Raw genomic sequence first — 27,692 nt, 5'->3', positions numbered from 1 at the left:
GATGGGGGCCGAGAGGAGGGGAGGCCGCTGTGGGTGATGTGCCACAGGGTTGGGCTCAGTCATCTGTGCAGCTGATGGGTACTGTGATGAGCACCTGTAATCTCAGCGCGCAGGAGGTGAAGGCAGGTCGTCCTATGCCACTTAGGCGTTCAAGGCTACCTTGGGTTGCAGGAGACACTGCCTCAATACATACACATATCTTTGCATACATTGATATTTGGTTATGACTCGGATACTTTCTTGATACCCTGGCATGGGATAGAAAATTCTCCTCCTTTAAGTACAGAAGTTTGCCTCTGTAGATTCTAAGGAAAAGTTTGAGTATAGTCTGAGTTCCATAAAACCCTGTCAGAAAAAAAAAAAAGAAAAGAAAAGAAAAGAAAAGAAAAAGAAGAAAAAAAGAAAGAAAAAAAAGGAAAGGAAACTAACTTTTTATTTTTATTATTAAATATCCTTTCTCCCTCTGCTTCTTTATGAGTCAAAAATAAATGAGGAAATGTTCCTTAACCTAACTAAATGTCTGAGAGATCAATTAGCTCTGTTTTGTCACCCCAGGGTACCTCGGCTGGCCTTGGGTCCCTGCCTACTCAGTTGGGAAATATAAGGTGTTTCCTTTACGGGGTCCCCCAACCCCAGTGGCTCATGGGAGATTCCATGGCACCAGGACCCAATCCATCCTCCAAGCAGGCAAAGCACTGAATGGAGGGCCGGCTTTACACCGCTGTTTCGGGATGCTTTACAGGGAGCGCTATTCCCGGTAATGACATTTCCAGTACTCTCGCCAGCGCTACAAGTGTCATTAACTAAAATACCTAGAGATGGCGCTGTGGGTCCAAGAGAAAGAAAAGGCACCAGGCACGAGGGCCAACCTTCCTCTTGACCCGTAGGGCCTCAAAAATGCATTGCTTCTCCTTCCCTTCCCATTTGCTTAAAACCGCCAGATCGAGCATGTGCTTAAAAGAATCATTTTGTTCTCAACCCAGGAATTCCCTCCCCCCTCAACTTGGTAGGAAATTGCAGGAGAAAAGGATCTAGCCGGGACAGAGTGGATGATGACACACACATGCCCTTTGGAAAAGCTGTGTCTGTCAGACGTGACAGCCTGGCATAAGGGACAAAGCTGGGTGCAGGGGAGTGGGGGAAAACCAGATGAGGCCAAGTGAGAAGCAAAACACAAATAATTGACACCATAAGTCACCATCGAGCTTTTTGGACCGAGGTGAGTCTGCTCCCATGTGACGAACATATTTTGCGTCTCTTTCGCCAGCTGTTAATTGAAAGTCAAAATGCTGTGACCCTGGGATTGCACCAGATCAAAGTCTTCTATGAACAAACTCTCATCTACTCTTTGTGCCAGGCTTTTTTTTTTTTTTTTTTTTTCTCTATTCTCATTTTTAGAGGTCACCTGCTGGGTTAGAACCAGAGTTGTTCCCTTAGGAGAAGAAGCGGAAAGCACCCGTGTTGGGAAGGGAGGCTCACCGATCCCCAGTACTGCAAAAACAAGCCAAGTAAGGAGAGAGAGGTTAGAGGCCAAAATCGTTAAGGAAGAGCGTGGATAAGCAGATCTGAGCCGGTGACAGCTGTCCACCAGCTGGGCAGGCACGCCATCCCTTTGGGGTTTCAGGGAAGATGTTGGCTTTTGAAACTTCCTTCTCTGTCAGTGGCCAGCCTCTTAACCCAGTAACAATGGGTGCACTTAAGGAAACAGAGGGACACAGAGAATCAAAGCCATGGGTCAAATGCGCTCAGTACAAGGGCTTCAGGCCGTTTCTTGGTTTCTCTTAAGCACGGGCATCCAAAATAGTAGAGCAAAGGTTTAAATCTGAAAGAGCGAGGGAGGAAGGAAGGAAGCCCCTCCCCCTGTTCTTTCTCTTTTCTCTCTCCTTGAACTTGCTGTTTATCAGAGCATGACCTTGACCTTCTTTTCCTCTTATTTCCATATCCTGACTACTGAGATTATAAGCCTGGACCACCTGCTTTTTGCTGTTGTATGTAGGGTTTTGTTTTGTTTTGTTTTGTTTTGTTTTGACAGGGTCTCACCGTGTAGCATTGGCTAGAACCTGTTATGTAGACTAGGTTGGCTTCAAACTCACAGACGTCCACCTGCCTCTGCTTCCAGAGCACTAGTGCTGGGATTGAAGTCATGTGCCACCAGCCCCTGCTCACCATGCCCTGTTTTACATGATACTGGGTGTTGAATTTAAGAGTTTTATGAGCACTCTATCGACTGAGCTACAGCAGCAGCCAAGTTTAGCTCAAGCTGGCCTCGGATTCATGATCCGTCTGTCCCTACGCCCTTCAGCATGTGCCACCACAATGCTAGCCATTTGTTTTTTGTTTTGACAGTCTCACTATGTAGACTATGCAAGCTTTGAACTCAAAACCTTTCTGCCTCCGCTTCTCCAGTGCTGGGAAGACAGGTGTGCAGCACCACACCAGGACATTCAGGGATGCTCTTTTAATCTTATTTGGGATCAAGTTGGCCCACACGTTGAAAGGATGTTTCTCCAGCCGTGTGAGATCTTCTGGTTCCACTCAACCCGTTTCCAGCACCCTTCCCAGAAACGCATTCCTTCACGGTGGCGAGCTCCGTTCCTCTTTCTGTGCTGTGCCAGTAAAGAGCATCTGGTTGACATTGGCTTTGGTGAATCACTGGCTTGGTGAGCGGGAAGCATCGCTATTTCATAGTCACATGGTCACCCTGCCCCTGGCAAAGCAACCTGTTCCCTCCAGTTTCATCAGAAATTGTGTCCTCTGGGCCTTTCATGTGGCTTTGATGGGGTTGAAGGGTGCTTGAGACCTTCAAGGCCCTCTTACATGGCATAACCTTAAGTGGTCCCTCGAGTCTGTGAGTTTTGATTTCGATGGACAGAGCAGCTGTGTTTCCCTCTGTCTGACTCCTGGGGCACCAGAAAGATGGTTTGGGTTCCAGTTTGCTTCTGGGATGAAGGGGAGGGGGAGGGGGAGGGGAGAGAATGAATGAATTTGGGGTTTGTTTGGGTGCTCAGGCACTCTTTGGAAATCTGTAGAACTATCTGCAGTACCAGCATTAGGGAGTGTAAACAGTTTCAGCAATCATGGTGTTGCCGGAGAATAATTGAATTTAGGTGGCCCTGATGTCCCCCCTTTACAGACTTTGTAATCAGGTGTTCTAGTGTGTGGCCTACAATCATTTAAAAGCCATATTTCATTTAGAAAAGCTAACAGGGAAGAACACACAGATACACAGCGTCTCTTTCCTCAGGTATAACAAGCCTGTATCTGCTTAGTGCTGTCTTTCTTTTTATTGCTTGCCCCCTCAACCCCATGCACAGATATAGGTGTGCGCATGTGCATGCATGTGCACACACACACATGCATGTATACATACAACACACACACACACACACACACACACACACACACACACACACACCCTGCCTTATTTTGGGCAGAAATATTGGAACGTAATTAGTTGTCACAGTTCTTTGCTTCTGGGTCTATCAGCCAACACACCCCAGGGATGACCAGTTTCTAGCATAAACATATGGTTATCACTGCTAATGGACTGAGTATTAGTTCCGTAACACCAGCTAGTGTACAATCCATATTCAAATACCCACAGGTCTCTTCAAATGACTTTGCAGAGCTAGGTCATTTTCTATTCCAAAATCCAATCTCAGTTATTTGCCTGGGTGTCATCAGTCCCTGGAGTCCTTTTTCAGCCATCCTTTCAACTTTCTATCATCTCTCAAGACGTTGACTTTTTATTTTAGGACTCAGGCCAACTGGTCTTGTAGAATGTCCCATAGTCTGAAATGGTCTGATTGCTTCCTTATGGTTAGATTACAGTTGAAACAGCCACGCCAAGAAATCTGCACTGGTATTCTTTCAAGGTTCTCACTCCATCAGGAGGTCCAAATGTTCATGGTAAGTTTGATTCCTTTCCTAAGACAATGGCCATCAAATGTCCCCAAGGTCAAGATGTACTTTCTCTGAGTACATAATAAGCAATACGTGAGTGGTTCTCTGAGTCTGTGGGAATAGCTTGTCTTCTTGTAATACTTCATCTGGTGATCTTGTCTGTAGCTGATCTTTGCATGAATAATAAAAGGGCCCACAAATGGCGATTTTCTATCCTTCCTCCTGATTATTAGCCGGTGTCGTGGAATACCCCTTCCCCTCAAATTAACGAAAGGACTTACAAGCTGAGTTAGTTACCCTTCTTGTAGCTGTGATTCAAACACGGGACTTGAATTACTTTAAGGGAGGAGGAATTCATTTCGGCTTGAAGTTTGAAGATCTGATGTGGTCCATTGTGGCACAAGTAAGACACATGGCAGGGTGGCTTTCTGTGACTGGAGCAGAAACATGAGTTTGCTTCCTCACACCAGGACCAAGAGGCAGAGCATGGCGGTGCTCGGCTGGCTTTCGTCCGTGTCCTTTTCTCGTCTAGGACACTGGGTTGTGGAATGGTGCTATACTTACCCCAGGAGAATCATTCCTGCTCCACTAAGCCTTCCTGGCTCATCCCTCACAGACATGCTCAGTGTGAGCTTCGCTAACACCCCATGTCTCTCTCTCTCTCTCTCTCTCTCTCTCTCTTTTTAAATATATATTTTTATTAGGTATTTTCCTCATTTACATTTCCAATGCTATCCCAAAAGTCCCCCATATCCTCCACCCACTCCCCTACCCACCCACTCCCACTTTTTGGCCCTGGCGTTGCCCTGTACTGGGGCATATAAAGTTTGCAAGTCCAATGGGCCTCTTTTTCCAGTGATGGCTGCTGACTAGGCCATCTTTTGATACATATGCAGCTAGAGTCAAGAGCTCCGGGGTACTGGGTAGTTCATAATGTTGATCCACCTATAGGGTTGCAGACTCCTTCAGCTCCTTGGGTACTTTCTCTAGCTCCTCCATTGGGAGCCCTGTGATCCATCCAATAGCTGACTGTGAGCATCCACTTCTGTGTTTGCTAGGCCCCCTCATATGTCTCTTAATCTGATCAATCTGATACAAGTAACCAGCACCCAAGCCTTCACTGAGCGATTGCTGCTGGCTGGTGTTTCTGGATGGGCGGTTCTGCCTCCTCTGACAGCGGATGTAAAATGACCATGGGTGGTAAGGAAGCTGTCCCCGTCTTATTTTGTCTCTCACACAGAATCATAAGGATTTGGATTCCATCTTGAATTGAATCCTGATTAACTTCTTTTTCCTTGTTAGACTCAAAACAGCTCACACTATATGTAAAGTACCAGTAGATCAATGGGGAGTGTCATGGTTGAGTGTTTATGCTCCCTTCAACCACACCTATGAAACCAAGCCCTAGGTGGTGACAGTATTAGGAGACTCTGTGTGTGTGTGTGTGTGTGTGTGTGTGTGTGTGTGTGTCTTTGGACAATGATCCCATCGTGTGGGCTTTGCCTACATAATTAGTAGCATGTTAGCCTAGCGAATACCCGACCCTGATTCAGTTCCTAGCACCATATTTTAAAGACATAGAAAATATAGTATTAAGTGCAAAGTAATCACATCTTCCAAAAAAGATTCCAGAGAGCTGGCCAGTTTCTTCTTACACAGGAGGGCATGGAGTGTGGCTTTAGTGAGAAAATGGTCCCTGCCCCCACACTGAATCTGCTAACACCTTGATCTTATTTTCCAGCCTCTAGAACAGTGACTGATGCATTTCTGTTGTTTGTAAGTCACTCTGAGGCAGGGAAACACCGTGAATTGCACATGGCTTAGGCTACACCCGTACTCCTCTTTTAGTAATTCCCCTTCTTCTAGTAACTGTGCACGTGACCACCCGAACTTCTTACCAGCATATGCAGTGCATACACACTGCTTGTTCTCCAAACATGCGGTCAGCAACCTACCAACAACACAGGACCCCGCCTGCCTTGAGCTGCCCACCTTCCCCTGGAAGCACTGCAGTAAGTTTCTCCTTCCCTAGCAACCAGCAGCCTCAGGCTGATCCTCCTTCAGTGATATTCTCCCTGATGTCTGGGTAGAAGAATGGAAAGGCCAATGTGGCCTGAACTGGACTTGGGTATATGTACAATAAGGCAAAATTTTGTCCTCAACCAATTTCTAGGCAGAACCTCCTATTGATTATCTTACTCCTATGCATAAGTGGGTATACATAGGAATAAAATCACATGTGTTATGGAGAGCAACATGCACAGTAGAAAAGTGAGTTTAAGGTCTAAGCTATTGCTAGCTATAATACTGCATGCTTTTAATCCCAGCAGTCAGGTGGGTCTCTGTCCCACCTGATCCAGACTGATCCTAAGTTCTGGGACAGCCAGAGCCACATCATGAGACCCTGTTGCAAAACAAAACAAAACAAAACAAAACAAAACAAAACAAAACAAAACAAAACAAAACAAAACAAAAAACCCACCACAACAAACAAGTGTAAGAGAACTAATTGATCAATCACAACAGAGGAACATCCAGGCTGGGCCCCTTAGTGATCAAACTCCTCCTCTTGAATTTCATAAAAGCGTCTGCATCCACGTGGCCTCTGCTTTCTTGCTGTGTATTCTAATCTTTTCTGTTATTTTCTTTAAGTTAAGTCTCTTCACTACTTTGTAAGCTGTATGGGCTTTTATTTCAATCTTGAATAAAATGCCGAGAGCCTGGGATTCCTGGGCCCTGACCTGGGCCACTGGTAGGTAAAACACTATTTTGGTAGGTAAAACAGTATTTTGTTACAGCTTTCCCACGGGCCTAAGACGTGGTTGTGAACTTGAACCTTCTGTGATGACCACCATTTCTTCCTCCTCTGCAGGTTTGTTTCACACCACTTCCTTCTCCGGATTTTCCATGATAACTAGCTCTGCATCATCACTGAACTAATAATCGCCTTGTGTCCTACTCCTTCAGTTGGAAAATGGCTAGAAGAAGCCTTCACATTGTCTTACCATCCCTACCTACCAGCTCTAGTGCCCCATGCACCGCTTTCCTCCCCATCCCGTTCATACAGGAGAGCTATCAGACATTTCTGGGAAGTTGTTTTTTTCTTACTTATTTAATTAATTTATTTATTCTATGTTAATCTCCTTGAGCCATGGTATCCATGGCTGGTTTTGGACTCGTCCAGCATCAGCCTCCTGGGTGCTAGGATGAAGGATCTCTCTCTCCCCCCTCCCTCCCTGAAATGAAATCTTATATGTAAGCAGCCTGGCCTTGAACTTGTAATTCCTTTGCCTCAGCTTCCTGACTACTGGGACTATGGGCGTTGCCACCACACTCAGGCATCTTCCCCCCCAGTCCCCAGCTTCCACTTTTGCCATTTCCTCTTGAGAATGTTAAAAAAAAAAAGTGTGTGTGTGTGTGTGTGTGTGTGTGTGTGTGTGTGTATGAATGAGAGAGAAAGAAAGAGAAAAAGAGAGAGAGAGAGACTCTTCAGAAGGCATCAGATCCCTTGAAGTTGGCATCACAGGCACCCTGTCCCGAGTGCAGGGATCCCAGGTCTAGTCCTCCTGGAAGAGCAGCAAGCATTCCTAATGGCTGATCCATCTCTCCAGCCTGTGCATTTGTAATAAACAGTTTTAATCCAGTTCAGAGGAAGAGAGCTTATAGATTAGATGAATGAAACCAATTTTTTTCTCAAGTTTGTCATTCCCTGCTCCTAAACAGTCTTCTAAGTTTATAATAGTTTATATATTTAACATGTTTGCAGCTTTAAAAAGTTAAATGAGGAACAGCAAGTTGGTTTGGGGAAAGGCTGTCGCTCCATAAGCCTGAACACCTGGCTTTGATCCCTGGACCTCACTGTGGAAGGAGAGAACGGACACAATGTTGGCCTCTGACCTCCACATACACCCTGACACACACAAGCCTGGCACATGCACTCACACACACACACACACACACCACACACACATCTCATACACACATCAGACATGCATGCATCTCACATCCACATCTCTCTCTCTTACACACACACACACACACACTGCACATATACCAAATATACACACATCTCACACACCACACATATACACACAAGCATGCACACACACTGTACTGGCTGGTTTTGTGTGTCAACTTCACACAAGCTGGAGTTATCACAGAGAAAGGAGCCTCTGATGAGGCAATGCCTCCATGAGATCTAGCTGTAAGGCATTCTCTCAATTAGTGATCAAGGGTGGGAGGGCCCATTGTGGGTGGTGCCATCCCTGGGATGGTAGTCTTGGGTTCTGTAAGAAAGCAAGTTGAACAAGCCAGGGGAAGCAAGCCAGTAAGTCACACCCCTCCATGGCCTCTGCATCAGCTCCTGCTTCCTGATCTGCTTGAGTTCCTGTCCTGACTTCCTTTGGTGATGAACAGCACTATGGAAGTGTAAGCTGAATAAACCCTTTCCTCCCCAACTTGCTTCTTGGCCACGATGTTTGTGGAGGAATAGAAACCCTAAGACACAGACATATACACACCTTATATACTCACCACATACTACACACACACACACACATACACACACGCCTGCACTCACATACATTGTCATACACACTTATTCAATATACAACCAATACCAAACACACATCATATATACACACACACACCACACACACATACGCACAAGCCTGCACATATACCCACCCACATACCAATACACACATGTGCTTGCGCTCACATACACAATTCATTCACACACATATCTAACACACACACACCATCAAATAATTGTCCATTGATTAACATAAACCCATCATTTCTTTGTCCCATTCCTCTGCAGTCAGGATTCTCAGTCTTTAGGTAAAAGTATTTCCACCCAAATACTTTCCTTACCTTTTCCTGGTCTTTATTTCCGTATTCTTCTACATCTGTGCATTCTTATACAGATGTAGACGTCATGTTTTAGGTATCCTCTTGTGGCTTCTTTACTCAGAGGTTGTTCCAATCTGTTTCTTCTCTTCAGTCTTTCCCTGCTCCACCCTCCTTCTGACCTCTGTACATCTGTCACAGGTCTTGGTTAAATTGATAACTTGTATGCACAGATGAGCTGTGTACAATTTTCTGTTTTTCTTAGAGATAATAAGATGTTTTCTTTTTCCATTTGCCTCGCGGTCTTTACATCATTAATCTACCCTCAAAGTGTTTGCCAGCGAAATAAGCCTGTTAGGATTTCAAACACATCTCTCAAGTCTTTCTGGTTTTCTTTTTGAAACATTTCTTCTGGAGTCTTTCCGCTGTGTGGGTTGGTGACTCTCAAGGTCTGCTGTAAAACTACAGCCCTGGGGTCTCCTCTTGCTGTCACTCTGGAATTTTCTTTCCTGGTTCATCTCATTTCCTGGATCCCACATCATTGTTGTCAAAGTAAATTTCCTTCTCCTCTTTTTCCTCCTCCTCCTCCTCCCCCTCCTCCCATCCCTCCTTCCCCTTCTCCCACCCCTCCTCTCCCTCCTCCCATCCCTCCTCCACCTCTGCCCATTCCTCCTCCTTTCCTCCTCCTCCTCTTCTTCTATCCCTCCTCTTCTTCCTCTTTCTCCTTCCCTCCTCCCATTCCTCCATCCCTCCCCCCTTCCTTGTCATTTGATTCTGGGTCTCACACAGCCAGGGATGCCCTTGAACTCTTTGTTCCCTTCCCCAATGCTACAAGCAAAGACTTGTGCCTTCATGCTCAGCCCATGTCATCTTTATTGGTTAACTGACTCACTTAACTCATTCATATTCTGGTGGATTCCTAGGAAACGATCCTGGGAAGATATGTGTTTAAAAATACTTCATATGAAATTGTGTAAAAAATAATCAGATATGATTTATTTTTTTTTGTGAGTCCAGCTCTTACTAGGGAGGCTGAAGCTGGAAGTTTCTGAGTTTAAGTCCAGCCTGGATAGAATGCATGGAATCACACACTCATTCATTCATTCTCTCATTTTATCCTCATACAGGAATTATGTAATGCTCTAAGCTTGATTTTTTTTTTTTTTTTTTTTTTTTGAGACAGGGTTTCTCTGTGTAGCCCTGGCTGTCCTGGAACTCACTTTGTAGACCAGGCTGGCCTCGAACTCAGAAATCTGCCTGCCTCTGCCTCCCGAGTGCTGGGATTAAAGGCGTGCGCCACCACGCCCGGCTTGAAATTTTTTAAATGAATTTTGAACTAATGAATCTCACGTCTGAGATAGTGAAGTGAACGCATATATGTTCACTTTCTACACACTTTGGGGGTCTTATTTTGGACCTGACATTTTAAAAGCTCACAGTGATTTGTTGGCATGAATTTAAAAAGATGATTTAGTTACCTGGTATGTTTTTCTGATCTGTAAATCTATTTGCTTCAGTTCTGCAGAATTTCCTTGAATTGATTCTTTTGAAAAACAATGCACTCTAAAGTGTGTGTGTGTGTCACATGTCACAATTTGCAACCTCTTGTTTTCAGAACAATTTCCTCAACTTCTCCTCCAACCATCTCATTGCTTTTTTTCAACTTTGCCTCAAAAATTTTAATTTGCAAGAACATTTGTCTCTGACTCGTTTTCATTAGTACAGCATTCTCTTTGTATCTTTGTGTACTTTATTACTGTTTTTTTTTTTTACAGAAAATTTTCTCTTTCTGTATTGTCTTTTTCCTGAGAACTCTTTTATTTGTGGAATTTGAACCTAATTTTATGTATGTATGTATGTATGTATGTATGTATGTATGTATGTATGTATCTATCTATCTACTTATCTAGTTTAGATAGCTAAGGTTTCACTATGTGGGCTCTTTGGAACTGAAATTTGCTGAGTAGACTAGGCTCAGGCTGGCCTTGATCTCAGAGAGATTTGCCTGCCTCCAGTTCACCTGTTTCTGCCTCCTGAGTCCTGGGATTAAAGGCATATCACTCACTCCTCCTATTTATCCTGAAGTGGATTTCTGGAAGGATCACTCTTTACAGCCTCTCTTGCATCTGTCTTTAAACTTAACTTTGCATTTGCATCAGGCCCCATGTTCAAGACCAGTGTCTCTAAGGTTATCTTTGTGGATGACAGTCTTATCAAGGGGACACCCAGAAGGCATCTTGTAAGAATGAGGTAATTATAGATATAATCTGTCACAAACGACACTTGATGTTTGACCTTTTGATGTTTCTTTTTGCCCTTGGCAGCTGTTCCATTGCAGAGATAGAAGCCACCAGAGCGTGGATACAGGGATGGTCTAAGGTATCATTAACAATGTTCTTTATGATGATAGCTTTGCATCCAAAGTAGGTCTAACCAGCACCAAGTCCTCAGGTTTCATGAATGTGCCCATCTTGACCACAGCTACCAGAGCTTACAACAGACAGGAAGTCCTGTCCTATTTCTATGATGTCATTTCCTGTCATATTTAACCATCCTCCTAACTAGTGAGGGCACTGAGGAGACTGGAGTATGATGAGAAACTCTGTGATGGGTTAGGCTTTGCAACTGGCAGTAAACATTTTACAATTTATGACAGTGTCTCATGCAGTCCAGGATGGCCTTGAGTGAACCAGTTGTATAGCCAAAGATGGCCTTGGATTTATGATCCTCCTGTCTCCATCTCCCAAATGCCGGGATACAGGTGTGAGTCCTCATAGCTGACAGTAGACATTTTTTTTTAATCCTGCTGATTTCTGCTTGGATGTCTGGATTATTAAGAATGGAAGACTCTCAACAAATAGTATCTCTTTTGTTCTGTTTTGGGGCTTGAAATTAATTTTAGACAAACAAGTGGAGCTCAAAATGAGAGCTTTGTTTTCTGATGATACAGACCAGAACATGAGGCTCTAAATATTTTTCTTTCATGTTGGCTAGGGTTTTTTTGTTTGTTTCTTTGTTTGTTTTTGTGAATTGGCTAGTCTAATCTCCACCGGACACACGTTAGAGTCTTCTGAGAAGAGGAATCCCAGTTGAGAAAATCCCTTCACAAGACTGGGCTGTAGGCAAGCCTGTAGACCATTTTATTAATTAGTGATTGATGGGAGAGGACCCAGCCCATTGTGGGTGGTTCTACCCCTGGGCTGGTGGTCCTGGGTTCTATAAGAAAGCAGGCTTATAGAGCAAGCCATGAAGAGTAAGCTTTTAAGCAGCACCAAGACCTCAGCATGAGCTCCTGCCTCCTTTCCTGGCTTCCTTCAGTGATGGACTGGTGTTTCATGGAGGCAATAGTACAAACCAAACTGAGACATCTCGTTAAGTCAGTTCACATCCCTGTCAACTCACACAGAGAAAATCTTCTGGTCTCCTCCATGCAGACAGGACACGCTGTAAATGTCACCACACAGCACAGAGCAAACCTTGGCGCTCTCTCTGTCTTGGTAAAATGGATGCTATGGTCTGAACATGTCCTCCCAAAAGCACTTTAGAAAGTCAGTGCCCAGTTCTACAGTCCTGAGAGCTGATGGCGGGTAAAGAGTGGTTAGGCCACTTGAGTTCTCTTGCCATGAGGGGACTGAGGTCTTTATCTTGGGAATTGGCGTTTTATCTCAGGGGTAAATCTTAAAAAAAATAGGAATTTGCCAACACCCACTCCTCTGGTCCCCCCTCCCCCTTAGTCCTTCTGCCACATCTAGAAACCTCTGGCAGATGCCAGACTTCCACCCCCCCAACCCCCCGCTGGCTTTCAGAAGAAGAAATACATTTTTATTCTTTAAAAGTTCTTTGGTCCCAGGCTGGAAAGATGGCTCAGTGAAAATCAGTGATTGATGCTCAGGCATGGGGACCTGAGTTTAAATCTCCAGTACCCATATCCAAAAGCTAGAGTGGCCACGTGAGTATCTGAGAGCTCAGTAGTGTAGAGGTGGAAACAGGACTTGCTGGCTACAAGGCCCAGCTGCAGACTCAGTGAGAGACTCTGTCCCAAGGGGATGAGGCAGAGAGTGATGAGGTGGGACACCTATCTGTCCCCTGAACCCCACACTTGCACACCTACAACATACATGTATATACAGGTTTAAAAAAAGTAAAAAAGATGCAGAAGGTACCCAGCCTTCAGTTATAGCAGATCAAAATGAATTAAGATAACTTTAAAAAGATTTGTATTCTTGAAGCCAGGCATGGTGGCGTATGCCTTTAATCCCAGCACTTGGGAGGCAGAGGCAGGCGGATTTCTGAGTTCAAGGCCAGCCTGGTCTACAAAGTGAGTTCCAGGACAGCCAGGACTATACAGAGAAACCCTGTCTCGAAAAACAAAACAAAACAAAACAAAACAAAACAAAACAAAACAAAACAAAAGAAAACAATTTTGTATTCTATGTTCACCCTGATTTCCAGTGAGTCTCATTTGTTTCACAAACTTTTATTTTTTTAAATTATTTATTCATTTTATATGAGTACACTGTAGCTGTCTTCAGGAACACACACCAGAAGAGGGCATTGGATCCCATTACAGATGGTTGTGAGCTACCATGTAGTCTCTGGGACTTGAACTCAGGGCCTTTGGAAGATCAGACAGTGCTCTGAACCATTGAGCCATCTCTCCAACCCTGGTTCACAAACTTTTAAAAATTTAGTGCTTTTATCTTTTTTTTTTTTTGGAGAATATCATATATGCAAACCATGTGTTTTGATCATAGTTACCACTGATCCCTCCCCTAACTCCTTCTAAACTGTCCTCCTCTTTTTTTTTTTTTTTTTTTTTTTTGGTGAGACTGGGTTTCTCTATGTAGTCCAGCCTGTCATGGACCAGGTTGACCCCGCGAGCCTCGAACTCAGAGATCCACTTGCCTCTGCCTTCCAAGAGCTGAGATTAAAGGGGAGCACCACTAGTGCTCAGCCCCTTCTTAATCTTTTGACCTTTTAGGACAAACTATTCTTCCCTTAGCCAGACTGGAACGCTGGGTCAAGCTGTGCACTGTGGTTAAAGGCCGGTTTCCGCTTCTCCCGAGGAGTGAGGTGGAAGGACTGGCTATCTGTTAGTTCTTCTGGGCTACAAACATCAGGCAGCACATTTCACTGTGATATTCAAGGTCAGTTCCCGTTTTTCAGTCCAAAGAGAGACATTAGGGGTTGGTAGCTCAACAAATATGCCCACTCAGCTTTTCTCTTCTTTAAAAATATTGATTCCATTTTAATTCATTGATTGGATGGAGGTGTGTGGGATTGATGATCTTCTTCCTAGGAGACAATTCAGGTGGTCAGAGGCCGGATCAACCTGGAATTCATCCTCCTCCTGCCTCAGCTTCTAGGATGCTGAACTGCAGGTATGAACTACTCCACCAAACTTGTCTTTATTGCCAGAGCAATAGCGTACGTTTTGAACGTTCCATCCGTGCCTCTCCGCGTCGTGGCCTCCGGCTCCTCCAGCATCTTGCGGAGGCAGCTGCTCAGGTTTCAGTCATGCGGGACTGAGCATGCTCAGTTCCTTCTCAAACTTGAGTCTGATAAATCAAGGCTCTCTTAGATTGTTGGTTGTAAGCCTAGCCTTAATGGTCAAGCATCTCTCCAGCCCATCACTGCTTTACCCAGGTAGAGAAGAAGGGCCGGGGGTCTTTCCCCACATCCTTCCAGTCACGTGTGAAAACGGCATAATGTATTGTTCAAATAGAGGGCCTGCGCTGCGTGCTTGCAAGGTATATTAGTATTAGTCAGTACCACAGGGCTATGACTGTGCTGGGGAATTTTTTTTTTTTTCCAAGACAGGGTTTCTCTGTGTAGCCCTGGCTGTCCTGGAACTCACTTTGTAGACCAGGCTGGCCTCGAACTCAGAAATCTGCCTGCCTCTGCCTCCCAAGTGCTGGGATTAAAGGTGTGCGCCACCACGCCCGGCTCTGCTGGGGAAATTAAGATTAAAAATTACCTGGCTTAAAGTGAACTAGGGAATTGTAGAATTTTGACATCTAGATTGTGATATTCTATTTTTGTTTTGCTTTAAAACGAAGTTTTTCTGTAGCCTCGCCTGGTCTTAAGCACATTATCTAGCTGAGGATAACCTTGAACTCCTGACCCTGATCCTGCCTCCTAAATCCTGGGATTACAGGTGTGCGCTCTTTTAAGTAGATAGCAACCAACAATCACATACCAATACCGTTCCCTTACATACTCCTATATGCTCATGGAGAAAGCAAATAGAAACACACAAGTGTATTCCAGTCATTTAAGGTATAATAATAAGTACTTCAAAATAAATGTTTGTGCAGTGCATAGATGCAAAGCCAGTAATTTGCAAAATTATGTTCTGTGGAGGTTTAGGGATTCCCTCTGTTAACTGAAAACAAAAAAAGAAGCAAACCTCAGGAGAAAAGTAAAGATGGGAGGGAATCACTTGATATCACTGGGAAAAACGTAGCTCATTAGATTTTGTTCCAAATTTATATGAATCTTGGTCATGCACCACAAAAAGATAGTAATTTTGAACTGCTCAGAAAGCCACAAAATGTCCATTTCCCGAGGTTTAAAGAGAGACACTTTTCATGGGGTACTGACTTTTAATACACTTTATAATTGGGGGAGATCTTCTAGTCTCTCTTCTCATTTCCTGTCTCTTATCTTGGATTCTTAAATTGAGGCCATTCCTTGTCCAGAGCAGCTTGATTCTGTGAGTTCAGCCTTCTGCCTTTTATCAAAACTTTATCTGATTCTTTTCATTTAATCAAAACCAGGAGAGAAAATTCCATGATTATAGAACTTTTACTTTTTTTTTTTCTTATAAGGATCAGTCACCGTGTGTGTGTATATACAAGAGCACCCAAGTAAGGGTGTTGTGTGGTGGTGTGAGATTGCAGGTGTTATTGTATTAAGACCCAGTTTAGCGCATCCATATGGTATGCACTGTGAAGGACTTATAAGAAATTATCAATGTAGTTAACTAAGACTCTTGAGGAAGCAACTGTTTCATGTCCCCTTTGGTAATATAATGTGGCTCCCTTGTAAAGGTTTGTTTTCTTAGCTTGACACAATGTAGAATCAAGTAGAGAGAAGTTTCTGTGAGCATTGTCTGGGTTGGGTTGGCCTAGTGGGCATGCCTGAGAGGGATTTTCTTAGTTGGGTTGAATGAAGAGGGAAGACTCACTCAGTATGTGGGAAACACCATGTCAGGGGCTGAATGCAAAGAGAGCAAGCTGACCACTAACATATGCCCATGAATTCATTGTTGTCTGCTTTTCGCTGCAGATGTAAAGTGACCAGTTCTTTCAAACACTTAACGCTGTGACTTCCCAACCATGATGAATAGTAACCTAGAACTGTGAGCTCGAACAGACCATTTTTCCTCTATACTGCCACGGACCGGGTCTAGTCGGCCCTCCTCAATCCATGAGAATCAGGGTCTCAGACAGATGGGCATAGAGTCGGCGATAATGGGGTGCCAAACAGACTCGAGTGTGGATCTGAATGTAATTTGTCAAATCGAGCATCAAACTTTGTATACAGAAGAAAATAGGGAAGTTAGGTGACACACCGGCAAGGTACAAATGAGGTTACTGGATGCTTAATGACTCTTAAACAAAACAGAGGAATGCAAACTCAAAGACTGGCAGGAACTGGGCAATAAAACAACTGAGACAAAGTCAACTCTATCTAAGGTCAGCCATAGTCTTAGAAGCCAGGTGTGAGGTCTTTATAGTCATGGGGCAAGGGCTTTCATGCCCAAGTCATGGTTCTAATTAGGAAGTTCCGCTCTAGCTAACCTTCTCATGAATAATGCAATACTCTAAAACCACAGCCCGATCAACCATTGTAAATTCCTGTATATGGGAGCGACTTGGCTTTTATTCTGAGTGATAGTGTGGAGGGACTTTTCTACTAATAAGTAATGTAGTCTGCCATACATAACTATAATAAGAATTCTAAACTTGCTTTGCTAAGCTTGCCCTGAGATTTCTAACTCTATGTAGTAGATAGTAAAGCCTGATTTCTTTCACTATCTCTCTTACACTACTAGAGGCAATCCTGAATGTCACCGAATAGGCAACATTCTTACTGAATTCCATCCAAGCTGATGGTTGGCTCAAGGACTACCTAGGGCATTGATGAAGGCCAGGAAGCAAAGTTCGATTTTGCTTAGGTCTTTGGCAAGTCATTGCTTGGAGGCACCTATAACAAAACAATACTGAAAGGAAGCACACAGATGCTATGGGATGCCACAGTGTGGGGAGACTAAGTTTCGAAAACTCTTCGCCTCTGGACTGCTTCCAGGTTTCTAAACCTGTCAAGCAAGTCACTAGTGGAGTGGATGTAGCACTAAACTGCTTTTGTTGGGGTTGTTTGTCATAGCAAAACCAGAAAGGAAGCTAAGACAGCACTGACGGCAGGATCCTTGGTGACAGGAACGAAGTTGATGGACACAAAGCTGGAGTCAATGGTTTTAGCACTGGCCTTGTTTTGCTTTTCACTAAATATGAGAAACAATTAGTTTTTCACTAAATATGTGGAAGGAGACAATTTGACAATGATTCTTTTCTACTAAGTCGAAATTCATCATGCTGAGATAAAGACTTACAGAGTCCTTGTTAGTAGTGATGGGCACATACCAGCGGGGTCAGCCTGATTGGTCTGCATGGGCAGTTTCCCAGCCTGTGGCCATGAAAACCATTGAAGCACATAGTAACATCCTTTTGACAGTTATAGGAGCCCTATTCTTATCCACCTCTCTACTTTATAAGGTTTCAGTTACCAGTTTCAACTACAGTTCCTGATACTATACTGCAGTGGGGAACTAGGGTATTGTGAGAGAGGTAGCCTATACATGTAACCTTGATTACTCTCATATTATTATAATTTTGTCATATTTTATTATCAGTGGTTATAGTAATTTCTTGTTGCTGTGACAGATTATATGACAGGAGCCACTTAAGGGTGGAGAGCATTGTTCTGGCTCAAAATCCGGGAGGTTACTGTATATATCGCTGGGGAAGTCATGGTGGCTGGATCCGTTGGGTCTGTGGTGGGAAGAGTCTACAGTACCTTTTGTTCTTGTCTTGGTGGATCAGGAAGCATGGAGCTCTGGTTGGAACAGAAGCAGATATCAGCTCAAGGTTGGCAGCCTGTGGACCATTTCTACTAGCTGGATCCAATATCATCTTGAAACAATGCCCAAGCTGGAGGCCAGGTTTCAGTCCTATGAGTCTCTGGAGGCACAGCTCACATTCCAGTCATGCTACTCTCTTGAGCAACTGTCCAGCTGTGGGTCTCTGCTCTTAGAACTTCAGAAAGAAGCTTCTTTGATGATGGCTCTAGTATTTCTGTGTCTAGTTTTTGTCTGGATGACCTGTCTATTGATGAGAATGGGGTATTGAGGTCACCTACTATCACTATGTGACTGATAGTGATTTAAGCTGTAGTAGTATTCCTTTTACGAATGTGGGTGTGCTTATGCCCTATGGGAGTCAGGGAGTAGAGTGTGGTAGTTTGAATATGGTGGCCTTGTTGGTGTGGGCTCGAGAGACCCTCCTCTTAGCTGACTGGAAATCAGGCTTCTCCTAGTTGCAGTCTGATCAAGATGTAGAACTCTCAGCTCCTCCTGAGAGCTGAGACACTCCTGTCCAGACACTGCCATGCTTCCTGCCTTCATGTTAATTAACTGACCCTCTGAGCCTGTAAGCCAGCTCCAATTAAATGTTGTCCTTTATAAGAGTTGCCTTGGTCATGGTGTCTCTTCACAGCAATGGAAACCCTAACTAAGACATTTCCTGATTTCATTCCGTTTTGTGTTTTCGTAAATTTCCTCTTTACTGTCCTTGAGCAATTCATAATAGCTATTTTGATGTCTCTGCCTTGTAGTTCAGCTATGTTACATTTTTCATGTCCTACCGTAGTAGAGTCACTGGGGTCTAGTGGAGTTATATTGATCTGGCTGTTATTGTGTTTTTATGCTGGCATCTAGGTTTGGGATAATTATAATTCTAGGTGCTGACATCTGGTCCTGTGTTTGTTGGGTGGTGTCTTAGGGTTTCATTGCTGTGAAGAGACACCATGACCAAGGCAACTGTTATAAAGGACAATATTTAATTGAGGCTGACTTACAGATGCAGAGGTTCAGTCTATTATCATGACAGGAAGCATGGCAGCATCCAGGCAGGCATGGCACTTGAGGAGCTGAGAGTTAAACACTTGTTCCTCAGGCAGCTAGGAGGAAGCTCTCTCAAAGCCCACTCCCAGAGTTACACATTTCCTCTAACAAAACCAAACAATGCCACACCTCCCAATAGTGCTGCTCCCTGGGCCAAGCATATTCAAACCACCACAGGTGGGTGTACCATTCCTTTGTTTCTGTTGCCTTTCTGGTTCTTAGGAAAGTGTGGTGACTATGGGTTGACTGCTAGGAAATGCTTCTGGAATCCTGTTGGGCATGGCTACTGGGGGTCCTGGTTAGAATGTGTTTCTTGGTATTTGTAGCTAAAGCTAAGGAATAGGAATAAGCTAGAAGTGGGGGTGGGGGACTGAGAGGGTACATGGGAAGGAGGAAAGCTGGTGTGTCACTAGGATCTGTATAGGCCCCCTGTGGGCAGAAAGAGAGGAAGGGGAGACCACAGCAGGTACAGGTGGTCTGCTACAAAGCTAGGGGCAAAACTGGGGGATGGAATCAAGGGACAGGAGGGAGAGTGAAGGGCATCTACACCATTTCTTGGCCCCAGTGGCTGGTGAGTTTCTATGGAGTGCTTGTGAGGATTGATGGCTGAGACAAAGGGATGGGATTTTAGATGGAGACTGATTCTCTGGTCTACTGTCGAAGTGGACACTTCTGTTTTCTTTGGAAAGTCGGTTATGTCAAATGATGCTTTGCAGGGGCACATAGGTGAAAGGATGTCTTGCTACATCAGACATGTAAAAGAATGTTTCCTGAAGCAGACACAGGTTAAAGGGTGTTTTGCTAAAGCAAACACATGAAAGGACACATGATGTTTAGAAGAAATATAACTATAACCCAACAGACAGTTGACATCACTGGATGGTATTGGTACCAGTCTCTACTGGTCATCATTTGTCATGACTTCAGAGAGAAATGCACCAAAAGACTTCTGGTGGTGTTCTGGTGGCTTCTTGCCACTTTGGTAGACTCAAGGTCAATTGTCAGAGGGAAGTGGAAATTTCTGGATATGTCAGCTGACACAGACTCACATGGAGTTTTGCTGAGGCAAGATACATGGGAGGACATGTGATATTTGGAGGGAGTATAGCTAGGACTCAACAGAGAGTGACAGTGTGCTTGCATAGCTAGCTTTGCAACTCTTCATTGGTCTCTCATCCTTATCTTCACTTCACTTTATTGAGAGAGGCATAGCAGAGAACTTCTCCTGGCATCCCTTCAAGTCCTGGTTGTTCCTGCTGACTCTTGGTGATTCTGTGGAGGCCTGGCTGTTTCTGCTGGATCGTGCCACCACTGTTGATTTCTGTTTGCTATCTTGACACTACTGAACTGGACTGCTGGTATCCTGACAATGGACACTGGAATTGCCCCAAGAAACTACTTCTAAACAGCATACAGCAGAGCCTCTCGGTTTCTTCTGGTTTGACCTGTCGTTGCTGATTCATGAACGGTGTTTGCAAGTGTCTCTATAGCTTAGGCTGGCCTCAACTCTCTACAGAGATGAGGATGACCTTGAACTTCTCATCCTCCTGTCTCCTCCTCCCACGTTCTGGGATTATAGGTTTGCCCAACCACACTTTGTTGATGCATATTTTTAATCTATAAATAAAGATGTTTGCATATCTATACCTCACCTGTAAAAAGGTAACACAGTGTTGGGGCATGATTTGATACTATGAAATTTAGTAATTACATGTGGAACAGAATTTCTTTTTTAATTTTATATTTTGATCAATTAAAGGAGCCTGAGCAGGGAAGGAGGAAAAGAAATACACAAAGATGTGGAAGAAGAGCTAACTGAGATGGTCAGAACAACAGGGCCTTCATAGAAAGACTGGAGCATGGGCAGTCAGGCCTGCAGGTTAAGAGTGTAGAAGCATTAGCCACTGTTTTGCACACTAAGCCAGTTAGGGGCTAGAGAGATGGTTTAGTAGTTAAGAACACTTATTGCTCGTTCAAAGGATCTGGGTTTGATTCCCATCTCTTACATGGTAGCTAACAACCCTAGTTCAAGAGAATCTGATGCTCTTTTCTAGCCTCTCTGGGAAACAGACACATATGTTACACACAGACATACATGCAGGCATAACACTCTGTTTTAGTTAGGGTTTCCATTGCAGAGAAAAGACACCATGACCAAGACAACTCTCATAAAGGACAACATTTAATTGGGGCTGGCTTACAGTCCATTATCATCATGGCAGGAAGCATGGCAGTGCCCAGGTAGGCATGGCACTGGAGGAGCTGAGAGTTCTACATCTTCAACCAAAGGAAGTCAGGAGTAGACTGTCTTGCAGGCAGCTAGGAAGAAGGTCTCTTCTGCACTGGGTGGAGTTTCAAAGCCCACCCCCTCAGTGATGTACTTCCTTCAGTAAAGTCACATCTATTCTAACAAGGCCATACCTCCTAACAGTAGCACTTCCCATAGGTCAAGCATATTCAAATTACCACACTCCTGTATACATAAATTAAAAATAAAGCCTTGCCAGTTATGAGTGCTACTTGTGTGAACCTCAAGTTTCACAGGTTGAAGTGCTGGGGCCAACACAATTGCTCACACCTTTACCTCTCTTAGAGGGAGAGGCAAGAGCTACAGACTAGCAAGAGTTTAACCAGCTCACAATCTCCTGAACGTGCTGTGGGGTCAGAGCCAGCTTAGAATTTCAGCCCTGGAATGCTTTCAAAGTACCATCTCTTCAGGCCTTGGAGATGGGGGATTTGCCTTTGAGAAATAAGTATTGTGTCATACAGATGGAACACAATGTCCTTAGTCTCATTCCCTGGAGAAGCAGGCTTGGTCACAGGCTCTGCCAAGATTATAGCAAGGAGGAGAGGAGTCCAGTGAACTCATTTCAGGCGTGAGAAGTTTGGAGACGTTTATATAGCTAGCTTAAGCATGTACAAGCTGGAGGCACCTCTCCTGGGCACTTGTATTTAGGCCTTAACCCTTAGTTGTTGACAAAAAGTCAGGAATGCATGAAGATAGAACCAGTCAAAAACAAAGGGCCATGACAAAAAGTCAGTTGAATTCAAGGTCCTTAGAAGATAAAAGCTCAGCTAGAAACAAATGGGAAACTAGTCTAGAAATTGATGTGTAGTCTTGGAGGTTCCTTTCAAACATATACTATTTTTTCAACATTTGAATAAGTAGAGGCTTATGTGTCTCTGGCACCACACACATGATGTAAGCAGTAAGCCACAGACTGGTTAGAGAGGCTCAGGTGAAAAATAAAACTGCGTAAGAATCAAAGGAAGCTGGGCAGTGGTGCCGCATGCCTTTACACCCAGTGCATGGGAGGCAGAGGCAGAGGCAGAGGCAGAGGCAGAGGCAGAGGCAGAGGCAGAGGCAGAGGCAGAGGCAGAGGCAGAGGCAGAGGCAGAGGCAGAGGCAGAGGCAGAGGCAGAGGCAGAGGCAGAGGCAGAGGCAGAGGCAGAGGCAGAGGCAGAGGCAGAGGCAGAGGAGGCAGAGGCAGAGGCAGAGGCAGAGGCAGAGGCAGAGGCAGAGGCAGAGGCAGAGGCAGAGGCAGAGGCAGAGGCAGAGGCAGAGGCAGAGGCAGAGGCAGAGGCAGAGGCAGAGGCAGAGGCAGAGGCAGAGGCAGAGGCAGAGGCAGAGGCAGAGGCAGAGGCAGAGGCAGAGGCAGAGGCAGAGGCAGAGGCAGAGGCAGAGGCAGGCAGGCAGAGCTTTGAGTTTGAGGCCAGCCTGGTCTACAAAGTGAGTTCCAGGACAGCCAGGGCTACACAGAGAGATCCTGTCTTGAGAAAAACAAAATACACACACACACACACACACACACACAGAGAGAGAGAGAGAGAGAGAGAGAGAGAGAGAGAGAGAGAGAGGGGGAAAGAGAGAGACAGAGACAGAGACAGAGACAGAGAGACAGACAGAGAGAGACAGAGAGAGACAGAGACAGAGAGACAGAGACAGATAAATAGACAGAGACAGGGAAAGAAGAGAAATAACCCTTATGACAGAAGTTTGTGTTCGTGGTGTGGGAGGGCGTGGTCAGACCATGACACACACATGGAGGGCAGAAGACAACTCCGAATAGTTTGTTCTCTTGTTACACCTTCAGTGGGACCTGGAGACTGAATTCAGGCCACCAGGCTTTCACTGCAGGCACCTTCGTTGCTGAGCTCTTCTCCAGCCCCAGGAAAGCTTTAAAACTTATTCCACCTCTGTGTAGCAAGCATTATGGGAAGGTATTGCTGAGCTCTTCTCCAGCCCCAGGAAAGCTTTAAAACTTATTCCACCTCTGTGTAGCAAGCATTATGGGAAGGTATTTAGTTATTTATATTTTTTGAACCCAGAGCCTCTGTAACACTAAGCAAGTGCTCTGCTGCTGAGCCATATCCCTAGCCCTGTTCTTTCTTACATAAATGTTAGACTTAAATGCGAGCATGAAGGTCGAGGAGATAGTTCAGACGGTAAAGTGACTGCTTCACAATCAAAAGAACCTGAGTTCGGATCCCCAGAGTCCTTGTAAAGAAGCTGGGTACTGGGCTGGAGAGATGGCTCAGTGGCTAAGATAGCTGTGACATCCTGTGATGGTTACAGACAGTTCTATGACAGCTCTGCTTGGCACAGTGGCACCTGCAACAGATTTGACAACTGTAGTAGGCTCTGTGACAGCTTTTTAAAAAATATTATTTATTTATTTTTAGAGTACACTGTAGCTGTCTTCAGACACACACCAGAAGAGTGTATCAGATCCCATTACAGATGGTTGGGAGCCACCATGTGGTTGCTGGGGATTGAACTCAGGACCTCTGGAAGAGTGGTCAGTGCTCTTAACCACTGAGCCATCTCTCCAGCCCCTTTGTGACAGCTTTTTGACTGCTGCAGTGGGTTCCACGACAGCTAGGAAAACTACAGTGAGCTTACATGACATCCTCTGATGGCTATAGTTCGATGTCAGCTTTTAACAATACAAGTGGGCTGTATGACAGGCTCTGATGTCTACAGTGGGCTCTTGGACACTTTCTAATGAAAAAATGTACATACCTTTACAGTTGTGAGAGCTATAGTGGGGTATATCACACACACACACACACACAAACACACAATTTCTACAGTTGGCCCTGGGATAGCTTTGCCTGCTATACCAAGTACTGTGGCAAGGTTATGGCCACAATTAGCCTATGACAGATTTTTCATGGCTACAGTGGACTAGACAATAGCTTTGATGGGTACAGTAAGCTCCATGACAGTTTTTTGACTGCTATAGTGGGCTCTAAGACAGCTTTGACACCAACAGTTGACTCTATAATATCCTGTGATGCCTACACTGTGATGTGACAGATCATAATTGCTGTAGTAGGCTTGATGATGGCTTTTGACATCCATGATGGGATCTATGACACTTTTTGGCGGCTCCCTGACAAATCATGATTGCTGCAATCCATGGTAGCACCTGATGTTTATAGTAGTTTCTATGACAACCTTTGATGGCAAAACTGGGATCTATGATGGCTTTTGCTGCTTACAGTAGGCTCCATGACAGCCTTTGGCTACTAGAGTATGCTCTTCAAAAGATCTGATGCTTATGGTGGGCTTTACAGCATTTGAAGGCTACAGAGGGTCTCATGATGGGTTTTGATCACTATGCAATGCTCTATGACATGTTTTGGCTATCTCAGGAACTGTGATAGGTCCTGGACAAATACAGTGGACTTGATGATAGCTCTTGATGACAAATTTTCTCTACGGGCTCTATGACAAATTTTCTGGCCCTGTGGGGTCTATAACAGCTTTTGACTACTACAGTAGGCTATATAATATCTTTTAACATCTACAGTGAGCTATACAACACTCTGCAATAGCTACAATGAACTCTGACAACTATTGATGGCTACATTGGGCTCTATGGTAGCTTTTAATGACTATAGCTTCCTCCATGACAGAACTGACAATTACATTGGTCTCTTAGTGAACTCTGAGAGCTTTTGACTGCTACTGTGGGCTCAATCTATAACAGCTGTTGATAGCAACACCGGGATATATGACAACTTATACGGCTCTATAGGGCTCTAGGACAGATGTAGATTTTTATAGTGAATTCTGTGACAGCATTTTATGGCTATAGTGGGCTCAATGTCAGTTTGTAATGGCTACAGTGGACTCTATGACAGCCTTTGATACCTACAATGGGCCTCATGAGAGCTTCTGATGTGTATAACGGGTTCTATGACAGGTTTTTATGACTAAATCAGGGCCCTGACAGGTGTTTTCAATACAGTGGACTCTAACAATGTTTAATGACTACAGTCAACTCTGTGACAACTTTGATTGCTACAGCGGACCCTGCCATAACCTTTGATTGCTACTGAAGGTTCTGTGACAGGGTTTGGTAGTTATAGCAGGATCTGTTATAGTCTTTGACAACTATATTGGGCTCTAGGACAGATTTGAGGACTACAGGGGACTCCTTGACAGGTTTTGATGACTACAGTGGTCTCTATGACAACTTTTGACTCCTACGGAGTCAAAGTTTTTAGTGGTCACTGTGGACTCTCTAATGGCTTTTTAATGGCTATAGTTTGCAATGGTCACAGTGGGCTCTACAGTGACTGCTTTTAACTGCTAGCAATGGTTAATATTTGTGGCAGATATGTTTATTTTCACTGGAATTGTATTTTTTGGTGGTTTGGTAAATGAAATAAACTGGCTTAAGGATCATGTGTGTTGACTACACAGCACAGCGAATCTGAGGTCACCTCATTTTACAGGTAGGGAAAGCAAGGGCCAGCAATTTTGTGACTCTTCCAGTTATAGGGACAGGGAACAGGACTTTCCTCCTTATCAGCTGGCAAAAATTTCACCTTATGAACATTAATTAAGAAGATATGTTTGCATTGCTCTGTCTCTGTACAAATGCATGTGTGAAAGGCTGTGGTGGGAACCGTTCACCAGGGCCCACTCCAGTCTCAGTATGCCATCCAATGAGTACCTTCAAAGGGGTTAGATCAGCCTTTCAAAAACAGTTTCTACTGAAATCACAACAGCCATTAGGACTCAGCCTGGGTTAGCATAAACATTTCCCATTACACCCAGGAGAAGAGAAATGATTAAAATACTTTTAACCAAAATGCTTTTTTACATGTCTCTTGGTACTGTATGAGTAATTTTCAGTTTAGCATAAACTTAGGTCTGACCTGGTCAAGGAGAGATTTCTTTACTGCTGAATCCAGCACACAGGCTATTCCAGATAGTTCACACAAGCCGAACCAGATAGTTCTCTTCAAGATTTGTGGGAACTTTGATCTCTCACAAAGTCCAAGGAGACTCAGCTCTGCAGCCTCTGAGACTAGCCTCTGGAATGTAATGGATTAGCCTAAGACAAGATGTGAATTGTCAGCTTCCGTACCAAACAGGAAACTACCTGAGATCTCTTCTTTCATTTTAGTAACAGTCAGCACATTTTACGTTGGAGCTACTTCAAATCTTTTGGAAGCCAGTGATTCAAAAATCAGACACAGTTGAACAGAGCTATGAAGTGGCATGTCCCATAGAGGACCTAGGGGAACCCTGGCTTCTGTATATACTGAATGCCACTATTGGAATTACAGAGTTACTGAGGTGTTTCAAGGTGGTTTAAAGGAAGGACCAGAGACCACTGCACATCCCTCACGAAGGGGTGACATAGAGCAGAGACGTCTCCACCGACTCAAATGATTATGGACAAGAAGAACTATAAAAGGTTCTATTTTTTTTTCTTCCAAGTCACTTAAAAAGAGTCTTCCAAGTGTTAACATTCCAGCAGCGAAGGACTTATTGTTAAGACCGGAAAGTGCTGCTCAGAAATTGATAGAGAAGAACACAGAAAAGGGGTTGAAGGAATCAGGTAGTAAGCCCATTAGTAGAGACTTTACTGGGGAGACCATAAGGAAGAATACTGGAGGAACTTCCTAACATTGTTGTCAAAGCCATACGAGATTTAGTAACTACTTTAAAAAATCCTTAAATCGTTGTTTATTTAGTATGCACTGCATGTGTGCACAGAAATCAAAGAACACAACTCTTGGGGACTCATGCATCACTCAGGTCATCAGGCTTGGTGGCAAGGACATTTACCCGCTGAGCCCATTCACTGACCCTCAGGGATCCCTTTTTTTCTTTTGCTTCTGTGTTTTTCAGACAGGTTTCTCACTGCATAGCACTGGCTGACTTAGAACTCACTCTGTAGACCTGGCTGGCCTTGAAAACAGAGATCTGCTTGCCTCTGCCTCCCAAGTGCTGGGACCAAAGGAGTGTGCCACTGTCAAGCCTTAATAACTATTTTTTTCTAAAGTAAAAGCAATTAGGTTTTTTTATATTAAAAATATAGCAGGCTTGTGTGCTAATTTATAGGCTCAAAATCAGTGAAAGTTGATTGGATAGACTATCTAATTCTTCATCTAGGAGATCTCCTCTTTCTGGGCTTGATAAGCTACAAAAAGGTCAAACCTTTACATAAATGATGAATGGCATTGTATTAAGAGGGAGGAGAAGGCTGTTGAGATGACCCAGTGGGTAAAGACATTTGCCAGCGAGCCTGAGACCTGGTTCAATCCTTAGGATAACTTATGGTAGAAGGAGAGAATCCACTTTGCAGAGTTGCTCCGTGACCCCTACATGTGCATGTGTGTGCACTGGCAACTCCCAGGAGGAGTTCTCAAAGTGTGAGCAAGAGGTGCCTTTGTGCTGCTGTGAAGACCGGCGTACCCACGAAACACTTGTGCACAGAACAGAACA

The sequence above is a fragment of the Mus musculus genome, chromosome 18 (genome assembly GCF_000001635.26).
Source record: "Mus musculus strain C57BL/6J chromosome 18, GRCm38.p6 C57BL/6J".
Taxonomy (NCBI): Eukaryota; Metazoa; Chordata; class Mammalia; order Rodentia; family Muridae; genus Mus; species Mus musculus.
Note: the sequence above shows the minus strand (reverse complement) of the source record.